General features: G+C 43.8%; 1 long non-coding RNA gene across 1 annotated transcript in view; it reads right to left on the reverse strand.

The window, feature by feature from the left end:
• Positions 1-6,973, reverse strand: part of LOC123455746 — a 31,058-nt gene extending 24,085 nt beyond the window's left edge. The window contains exon 1 of the long non-coding RNA XR_006634116.1: positions 6,924-6,973. This is a non-coding gene — a long non-coding RNA (uncharacterized LOC123455746). The remainder of the gene's footprint in view (positions 1-6,923) is intronic.
• Positions 6,974-11,052: the final 4,079 nt, after the last annotated feature.

Below are 11,052 nucleotides of genomic sequence, written 5' to 3' on the forward strand. Positions count from 1 at the left end.
CCCTCCACTTATTTAGAACTCATTTGATTTCTCTCATCACAGCTTGACAGCTTTTAGCATAGAAATACGCATATTTTGTTACATAGATACCTATTTCTTTGCGAATGTGTGCAGTGTGTGGGCATGTATGCATGCTCATATGTGTGTAGGTACATGTGTATGCACATGTATGTGGAGGCCAGAAGTCAAGTCAATGTCAGATGTCTCTTCAATCACTTTCCACCTTATTTATTTATTTATTTTTATTTTTTAAATTTTTCTATTTATTTGAGAGAGGGAAAGAGGCAGAGAGAGAGAGAGAGAGAATGGGCATGCCAGGGCCTCAAGCCACTGCAAATGAACTCCAGAAATGTGTACCCCCTTGTGCATCAGGCTAACGTGGGTCTTATGGAATCAAACCTGGCTCCTTTGGCTTTTGCAGGCAAACGCCTTAGCCACTGAGCCTCCAGCCCTCAATGTGTTATTTTATTGATAAGAAAAAAATACGCAATTTTGAATGGACTGAAGCTTCCCTCAGGGCTCTGAGTGTACACTGAGTGCCAGGCAGGTTCGGTACTTTGACTGGCGTGTGCGTTTGCTTATGCTAGTAACAGATGTACATCTCAGAAGGGGCCTGACTGCAGAATCATGACGAATACGAGACAAATCTCTACCTCCCCCTCCCTACTTAAGCTCTGTCTTTGCTGTCACTGTGACGTTTCCTCTGTGCTTTCTTCTGCCAGGCAAGCCCTTCTGTTATTTGTCAAAGACTTGCCCACTGGCCATTGTCTAGTCAGCTTATCATCAGTTTTATGTCAAGTTCCAAGGCAAACATCAATCCATCTTCTTCCAGTCCCACATCCGTCTTCTAAAATGACAGAGTGCCTGTCATGTGCCAGGTACTGGGCTGGGTTCTAACAAAAGCTACTATTATTACATTCACCCTGGGCCAGCTACTGCGTTAAATGCATCCTTTATTTGGCACTTAGTCCTCAGACTTCTTTGCCTGTGTTGGTATATTACCATTCTAGTGGTGGGAAACTGGAGGAACAGGCAGAGTCAACTTACAAACTGGGTAAGTGGCAGAGATATAAAGTCACTATGATTACTGCCCTTAGGACCACACTTGTTCATATGGGTGACTGTGGAAACACAGCTCCAATTTTACTCTAGATCCGGGCTACAGAGACCATGATGGACAGCCCAGACTGCTTATTTCTCCTGGGTCTAGTACATGTGCACCAGCCTTTAAACAGGCAGACATGAATGCTAGTGCCAACCAGTGGCAGGAATGGGTAACCTCTCCTTGGGGAATCCCTATCTCTATCAACAGAAATCACTGGTTATATCACTGGATAAGATTGCTCACGGAACAAGAGACCCATCTGTCTGCCAACACAAAACTGTTTTAGGCAGTGAAGGTAAAACAGAAAGGACAGGCCTCTGGAGGCTGAGATAGGAACGTGGCTGCATGCTCGAGGCCAGGTGGACTACGGTGTGAGATCTGGACTCAGAAAAGATGTAACTGACACATAATAAAGTAAGGTCAATAAATAAATGGAACAAACAGACAAATTCAAGGGGACTATTGCTAAGCACAGGAAAATGAGTATCTACTAACACTGATACACTAAGTCAACAGTAAAAATTCAACACCCTGAAGTACAAATAATGCAAATCTTTGTATGTAAAAAGGGAACTCTGAGAGTTAAATCTGACTTTCTGTTGGCTACAGCTTGTGCTGTCCAAAATCACTTTGTTTTTAAAATTGTATGCACACACGTGTGCATGTGCACAGAGAACAATGCCCATATTTCCAAAAACTAGAGACAATAAAAAAGCTATTAGAGGGCTAGAGAGATGGCTTAGTGGTTAAGGCATGCATGCCTGCAAAGCCAAAGAACCCAGGTTCGATTCCCCAGTACTCACTCAAGCCAGATGCACATGGTGGCACATGCATCGAGAGTTCATTTGTAGTGGCTGGAGGCCCTGGTGCACCCTTTCTCTCTCTCTACCTCTCTCTCTAATCAATTAATAAATAGAAATATTCTTTCAAAAAGCCTATTAGAGACACTAGAAAAGGATTGTAAAGGAAAACACTTAGAGCATGCAGTGTCATATAAAAAACCAGAAAGACAGTGATATGCACTTCTAACATCAAGGGATATCAAGGAAATTTTCTTAACAAATCAGAAAATGCAGTATTTTATGTCTTCTTAGAATAGCAAATTTAAGTTAGTATTAGATGAAGGAGACCAAAACACAGAGGCTCGTGGATAAACGGGTAGCAGGAAGAGAGCATTTATACATTCGAAAGAGTAGCGGCCAAGGCAATATTTTATCATAGAATAGGAAAAAAAACAGGAATATTTATAAGCTCAGAAAAGGAAACTAGGAGAGAAACGAGCATCTAGGTGACATAAAACCCGACCCGAGTGAGAGGGGAGATACATGAGCAAGTGGTGGTGGGAACTCGAACACAAGCCACAGGTGTGAGAGACGAGAATAGTGGTGGTGTGAACTCCTACACGAAGCATGAGCGTGACAGGAATGAGCACAGTGCTGGTGTGATAACCTGCACAAGTCATGAGTGTGAGACCCCAACAGGGTCTAAAACTCCAAGGGAACATGTGGGAAGAACAAAGAACTTCTAGGTGATCATTTAGTACTGTGATGTTGCTTGTGTTTGCTTATTGTTGTTCTATTCGACACCTTGAAAAACTGACTCTCGGCCCTCAAATGGCATCTGAAAGTAAGAAAATAAGCAGTAGGTGAGTCCACAGCAACGACAAGGGTTAGCACAAATAGGGATCCTAGCCAGGATAGTCAGGACAAGGAGTAAGAGACACCTGGTTGTCAATAACAGAAGCCCATGAGTACTGCCTTCCGTGGACAGTGAGGAATTTGGTAACAATCGACTGGGCATCAGCAATGACTTTAAACCACTGTCTAAATGACTGTGGAGAATGGAAAGACCTCACTCTCTGCATCTACCACTCACGGCATTTTGTTGGACTTAACCTCCTTCATGTTGAGTGGAACAGAATGCACAGAGGACATCTCCATGAGCTTCAAAGAGGCCATCCAGCACTCCGAGCGCATCCAAGCTGCAGCTCCTCTGCACTCCAAAGCCAACCAACTGAGACCACAGAATAGACTGGATCTTATTTTATGAGCATGCTTCTCTGTACTCAGGTTAAGGAATGGTTTCTAGAAAACTTGCAAGGAGTTCTGAAGAGACCAGGAAAAAAAAAACATGCACTTGCCAAATGTCCCAAAGAGGCCGCACTACCAGATGTAATCATCCAGGATGATCTCACATAAACTTGTCATAGTCAAGAGAAAGGGCATTTTTTACACACACCGAGTCACTATGACATGGGGCATTTTGAACGTAATTCCCTCATTACACAAACACATCTTGAGGGTTAATGTGTTCCACATATGGCTTAAAATTGATTTTGTTGGGCTGGAGAGATGGCTTAGGGGTTAAGCGCTTGCCTGTGAAGCCTAAGGACCCCGGTTTAAGGCTCGGTTCCCCAGGTCCCACGTTAGCCAGATGCACAGGGGGGCGCACGCGTCTGGAGTTCGTGTGCAGAGGCTGGAAGCCCTGGCGCCCATTCTCTCTCTCTCCCTCTATCTGTCTTTCTCTCTGAGTCTGTTGCTCTCAAATAAATAAAAATTTAAAAAAAAATTGATTTTGTTGCAAGCCTATCTAGACTAAGAAATAAAATACAGGCAAAGATTTGACTGGTAATAGTGAATATAACTGGCCTTCTAACTGCTATTGGCTGTGGAAACACAGGACCCTCTGACAACATCTGGAACTGAAAGCCAGACCACATCAGTCAGCAGAGGGGTAGTTACCAGGCTTCCTCTCCTGCATGTGCTCCACCTCGATGGCTGTCATTTTGGAACCTGTGGTGAACACGTGAGCGCAGTGGATGGAGGCTCACTCCATGTGGCAGTGGTGGTGAATCTGTCTCTCTCTGCCTCCTTGTCTGTGTTACACTATTAAACACACAAACACACACTTCCTTGCATGTTTCAGAATCATTTTTTCTCAAGGTTGTGGTAATTGTATAATGAGAAAAAAGGACTGATGAGCATTTATTAAGCCTGCTGGTAAAATTTTAGAATTGTGTTTCTGAAATCATTTGTGTCTTCTGAACTGTTACCTCACCCACTAAGTAAATAATTTTTCTGCTTTACTATAATCATAAAAAGAATTAAGATGTTGGCATTTAAATTTCAGTTATCCTTATCCCACATTTCCAAATTATAAGGATAATATTTTTCCTCAAAAATCTTATCATATGAGCTGGGCATCATGGCACATGCCTTTAATCCCAGCACTAGGGAGGCAGAGGTAGGAGGATCACTAAGAGGGCACCCTGAGACTCCACAGTGAATTCCAGGTCAGCCTGGGCTAGAGTGAGACCCTATCTCAAAAAGTAAAAAACAAAAAAAATCTGGGCTGGAGAGATGGCTTAGCGGTTAAGTGCTTGCCTGTGAAGCCTAAGGACCCCGGTTCGAGGCTCGGTTCCCCAGGTCCCACATTAGCCAGATGCACAAGGGGGCACACGCGTCTGGAGTTCGTTTGCAGAGGCTGAAAGCCCTGGCGTGCCCATTCTCTCTCTCTCCCTCTATCTGTCTTTCTCTCTGTGTCTGTCGCTCTCAAATAAATAAACATTAAAAAAAAAGAAAAAAGAAAAAAAATCTTATCATATCATAAGTAAACAAACTTGATATAAATGTTGACACTGAAAACAAGAAAAATTATCATCCCTCTTAATTCACTGAAAGAGAAAGAATAAGTGATTCTCATGGTTCAATATTTGCTTCCTCTATAATTTCAAAGAATGCACACATACTTTACTTGGTGTGTTGGATTATGGAATTTGTCATTCTGAGTATCTTAACTAAAATACCAAAAGCCAGGCTGGAGAGATGGCTCAACAGTTAAGGCACTTGCCTCAAGGCCTAAGCAGCCGGGATCAGTTCCCCAGTACCCACGTAAAACCAGATGCACAAAGTGGCGCATGCAGCTGGAGGAGGTTTGCCATGGCTAGTGGGCTTGGCATGTCCATTCTTTGCTTGTGTGTCTCTCCCTCTGCTTGCAAATCGATATTTCAATTAGCATACTAAAACACACACGACCACAGGAACTGGGGAGTCCCCTGCCAGGTCTTTCTACACTCAAGCACATCATCTCCTTCTGCCTGCCCTTGGCTCTATGGTGCTCCCTTGTCTGTGAAATCTGTCGTTGGTGTGGTCAGAACTCTAGTGTTGACTTTCCTGAGTGTTTCTGATATTATGATATCTTTTTTTTTTTAAATTTTTTATTTATTTATTTGAGAGTGACAGAGAGAGAGAAAGAGGCAGATAGAGGGAGAGAGAGAGAATGGGCGCGCCAGGGCTTCCAGCCTCTGCAAACGAACTCCAGACACGTGCGCCCCCTTGTGCATCTGGCTAACGTGGGACCTGGGGAACCGAGCCTCGAACCGGGGTCCTTAGGCTTCACAGGCAAGCGCTTAACCGCTAAGCCATCTCTCCAGCCCAGATATTATGATATCTTTACCCAACAGCCCCAACATTGAGCATCTGTCTGGATCTGGTGTTTTTCAAAAATAGTTTATGGGCTGGAGAGACGGCTTAGCAGTTTAAAGCACTTGCCTGTGAAGTCGAAAGACGCAGATTCGACTGCCCAGAATCCACATAAGCCAGAAGCACAAGGTGGAACATATGTGTCTGCAGTTTGTTTGCAATGACTAGAGGCCCTAGAAAGCCCATTCCCTGCCCTTGACCCCGTGGAGCTCCCTTGTCCATGAAATCTGTCCTATGCATAGTCGGAACTCTCATGTCGACCTTCCTGCATGTTTCTGATATTATCATTACATCTCTAATCTCTATCCAATAACCCCAACATTGAGCCTCTATCTGGATCTGGATCTGGTTCTCCCACCCTCCCCTCCCCTCCCTTCCCCTCCCCTCCCTCTCTCTCTCTCTATATATATATATGTATGTATGTATGTATATATGTATATGTATATGCATATGTATATGTATATGTATATGTATATGTATATGTATATGTATATGTATATGTATATATACACACACATATATGTGTGCATGTGTGTCTCAGGGTAGCCTCGAACTCACTGCTATCCTCCTATCTCTGCCTCCCAAGTGCTGGGATTAAAGGCATGCACCGCTATAAGAATGAGAGAGAGAGAGAGAATGGGCATGCCAGAGCTTCCAGCCACTGCAAACATTCAAGGTGCATGGGCCACTTTGTGTATATGGCTTACGTGGATCTTGGGGAACCAAACCTGGGTCATTTGGCTTTGTAGGCAAGCACCTTAACTGTTAAGCCATCCCTCCAGCCCAGATCTGGTTCTTTAAAAAAAAATAGTCTGTGGGCTGGAGAGATGACTCAGTGGTTAAAGTGCTAGCTGTGAAGCCCAAGAATCCAGGTTCGACTCCCAGAACCCACATAAACCAGATGCACAAGGTGGTATATGTGTCTGGGGTTTGTCTGCAGTGAGTAGAGGCCCTAGAAAAGCCCACCCCCCCCCAATCTCTCTCACACTCATAGTGAAAATAAATAAAAGAAATAAAAAACATTTATAAATAAAAAAAATAGTTTATTGGGCTGGAGAGATGACTTAGTGGTTAAGGTGTTGCCTGCAAAGCCAAAGGATCCTGGTTCAATGCACCACTGACCCATCTCTCCAGTGCATGCACCTGGTTCTTTTGACAGTGCTTCTTACTTTCTTGTTTTTCTATGTCTGTCTCTACCTTCATATTGAATTCTGGGATGGGGATGTGTGCATAAAAGTGTAAAAAAAAAAAAAAGAGGCAAAGTACATATTAGTCAACAAAATACACTGCATCTACAGGGTTGGGCAGCCCTAAGATGGAACTTGACCAACTCATACCTTTAGTCCATAATTATCTAAGATTTCCTTTTCTGCTGTTTCAAATAGCCATGTCTTCAGATCTCCATCCAGGGTATTCTACTGAAATTAAGAAAAAAGAGGCCAAACATTAGAACACTAAATGTGGCACAGTGGTATGTCACTTGCTTCGCATGCATAGGGCCCAGGGTTCAATCCCCAGCATAGAAAACAAGACAGCAAAAGAGCATTCGCTATGGACACATTATAGCATGACAGTCCAGAGAGGTTTAAGGGAGTGAGGTTAGCAGCATCTGGGACGTCCACAGAACATTCTAAACCGGACTATTGTTGGTTGTGATGTTTTTAGCTGATGACATTTACCAAAGCCATTAGCCAGTATCAAATTACTTGGGCATTGGCTATTAACAAAATGTATTTCCAGTTAGCTATTCTGATTTGAGTAAAAGAGTTCTAATCTTCTAGGAGAGTTGAGTTCATGTATTCTTGTTCTGATCCTACTTAATTCACTGAAAGAAAAAAAAAATAAGTGATTTGATTGTTTACATGGTTCCTGCCACTATAATTTCAAAGAATACACACTTCCTTTAATTCATGTGTTGGATTATGGAACTGTCTGTCATTCTAAGGATCTTAACTAAAATACCAAAGGCCAGGCTGGAGAGATGGCTCAACAATTAGGCACTTGCTTACAAAGACTAAGGGCCTGGGTTCCGTTCCCCAGTACCCATATAAAGCCAGGTGCACAGAGTGGCACATGCATCTGGAGTTCATTTGCAACCGCTAGAGGCCCTAGAATACCCATTCACTGTCTCTCACACTCTCTTTTCTCTCTCTCTCTCTCTCTCTCTCTCTCTCTCTCTCTCTCTCTCTCTCTCTTTCTTTGTCTATCTGTGCTTGAAAACAAATTTTAAAATATTTAAAAAAATAAGCTGGGGGTGGTAGTGCATGCCTTTAATCCCAGCACTCAGAAGGGAGAGGTAGGAGAATTGCTTTGAGTTTAAGCCCACCCTGAGACTACATAATGAGTTCCAGGTTAGCCTGGGCTAGAGTGAAACCCTACTTCAACCCCCCCCCTCAAAATACATAAAATAATTAAATAGGGCCAGGCATGGTGGCACATACTTTTAATCCCAGCATTTGGGGGGCAGAGGTAGGAAGAGCACTCTGAGTTTGAGGCTAAACTGAGACTATGTAGTGAGTCCCAGGTTAGCCTGAGCTATAGTACCTCAAAAAGTAAAACAAAAACAAACAAACAAATAAAATTAAATGTTAAATTCCTAATTGGTTTTCTTCCATTTTGCTTAGTTACTGAATGCCTTGTCTCACAAAGCTTCCAGTGAGATTAGCAATGTCGTAAGGGAAATAAGATATAAAGCTTATGCAGTGTACCCATAGAGTGCTTTTCAACAGCGTGGGTTAGCAGTCTCCTAAGCACAATATCATACTGTATCCTTTTAACACAGAGGCACATGCATTTTGTCTTCATTTTATCACAGGGGAAATTGGACATTTTAGTTGGGAGGAAATTGGTTCAAGGTCACATTTCTTTTCTTTTCTTTTTTTTTTTTTTTTTGAGGTAGGCTGTCACTCCAGCTCAGGCTGACCTGGAAGTCACTATGTAGTCTCAAGGTGGCCTTGAACTCACAGTGATCCTCCTACCTCTGCCTCCCGAGTGCTGGGATTAAAGGCGTGCGCCGCCACCATGCCTGACTTAAGGTCACATTTCCATTAAATGTTCTAGCTTTGACAGTCGGTAATGGTAACCATGAAAAGATCCATGGATTATGGTATATTGTCTATTATGTATGGAAGTTGTTTATGAAAAGGTTTTTTAGGGCTGGAGATACGGCTTAGTGGTTAAGGCACTTGCCTACAAAGCCAAAGAACCAAGGTTCAGTTCCCCGGGCCTCATGTAAACCAGATGAACAAGGTGATATGGGCATCTGGAATTTGTTTGCAGTGGCAGGAGGTCCTGGTGTATCCATTCTCTCTCTTCATCTCTCTATCAAATAAATAAATATGAAAAATATATGGATAGCCGGGCATGGTGGCGCACGCCTTTAATCCCAGCACTCAGGAGGCAGAGGTAGGAGGATTGCCGTGAGTTCAAGGCCACCCTGAGACCTCAGGGTTCAAAAATATAACCTCAAATATTTCTTTGAGTTAAAGTCCCAATGCTGAGTGTAATTCTTAATTAGATGGAGTAAGTCATTAGTGGTTATAAAAACATCCCAAATAGTGGGGCATGGTAGCATAAGCCTCTGATCCTAACACTTGGGAAGTTGACATAGGAGGATCACTGTGAATTCAAGGCCACCCTGAGAACACAGAGTGACTTCTAGCTCAGCCTGGGCTGGAGAAAGACCCTACCTCAAACAACAACAACAAAAACAAAAACAAAAACCAGAGCAGGGCATGGTGATGCATGGCTTTAATCCCAGCACCAGGGAGACAGAGGTAGGAGGAATCACTGTGAGATCAAGACCAGCCTAAGACTACAGAGTGAGTTTGGTCAGCCTGAGCTACAGTTAGACCCTACCTTTAAAAACCAATGAAACAATAATAATAATAAACCCCAGTTATATTACTAAACACCAAGGAACTCCGAAAAAGACATAAGGTAGTTCTCATGGGGGACAAGAATGGTCCTTGAGGCTTGGTGGATCTTGACGAACCTACCAGCTTTCCTGGTCCCTGGAGAAGGGCGTGCTGCGAGGAGGCGTCAGGAAAACCATGGTGCGGGACAGACTCCAGGGAGACTGGCAGCTGCTGGGCCGCGGAGGAGCATGCCAGGTGTTGAAAGCAGATATTTCTAGCTGACCTTTCTTTTTTTTTTTTCCTTCCTTCCTTCCTGCTTTCCTTCTCTCTCTCTCTCTCTCTCTCTCTCTCTCTCTCTCTCTCTCTCTCTCTCTCTTTTCCTTTTTTTTTTTTTTTCTGGTGATTTCTCCGATAACCACACAGCCTGCTGGTCCCTTTTCCTGGCACAGCTACTGGCCGGTTCAAGTTTCTGCCGGTTGCGGATAGGAGCGGTTGGGGGCACGTGACCTCTCCCTGGCTCTACAGGGAGGCTTCTGATTGGCTGATCCAGTGGGGGGCCCCGCCCCTTTGCAAAGATCAGTTTAGACAGGGTCACGTGACCCGTAGGGGCCATGAGAGAATGGGGGGGGGGGAATTTAGTGGAAGGGCCTCTTTGCTCATGGGTCAGCCTGAGAAGGAACCAGCAGAGATGTCTGAACGTCCCAGACTTTAAAAAAGTGTCTTACTTCTAATCCCAGCACTTGGGAGGCAGAGGTAGGAGGATTGCCATGAGTTCGAGGCCACCCTGAGACTACAGAGGGAGTGAGAACCTACCTTGAAAAGCAAAAAAAAAAAATTGTCTTACTGGCTAGAGAGATGGCTGAGCAGTTCAGGCACTCCCCTGTGGTGTTTAAGGACCCAGGCTCCGTTCACCAGTACCCACATAAGCCACATGCACAAGGTGGCACATTCATTCTGTCTCCCCTTTCAGATAAATAAATAAAATACTAAAAAATAAAAGGAATGTAAAAGCCAAAGGGAGGAGGAGGAGTACTTTGCAATAATCTCTTCCATGCAAAAAGTGACTGTAACATTCATGACTTCCCAGTCACTGAGGTTACCTACAACAAGACCTGCATCATGGGGGAGGCTGATGACATCAAAATAAGAGAGACTACAGCTGGAGACACGGCTTAATGGTTAAAACGCTTGCCTGCAAAGCCAGAGAACCCAGGTTGGATTCCCCAGCACCCACATAAAGCCAGATCCACCAGGTGGCGCATGGATCTAAAGTTTGTTTACAGTGGCTAGAGGCCCTGGCATGCCCATTCTCTATCTTCTTTCTCTTTCTGTCTCAAATGAATAAATAAATCTTTTAAAGGTTTTTAAAAATAGGTGAGATTAGTTGCAAATCTCTGGTGTTGCACACCTTTAATCCCAGCATTCAGGAGGTACAGGTATGCTGATCGACATGAGTTTGAGGCCACCTTGAGACAACATAGTGAATTCCAGGTCAGCCTGGGCTACCCCCTACCTCAAGATACCTGCCACCCCCCAAAAGAGAGTGGGGAGGTATATAGGAAGGTGGTGGGAGGTGATTATGACCATGATATTGTGCATATGTATGGAG

This window comes from Jaculus jaculus, chromosome 18 (assembly GCF_020740685.1).
Source record: "Jaculus jaculus isolate mJacJac1 chromosome 18, mJacJac1.mat.Y.cur, whole genome shotgun sequence".
Classification (NCBI taxonomy): Eukaryota; Metazoa; Chordata; class Mammalia; order Rodentia; family Dipodidae; genus Jaculus; species Jaculus jaculus.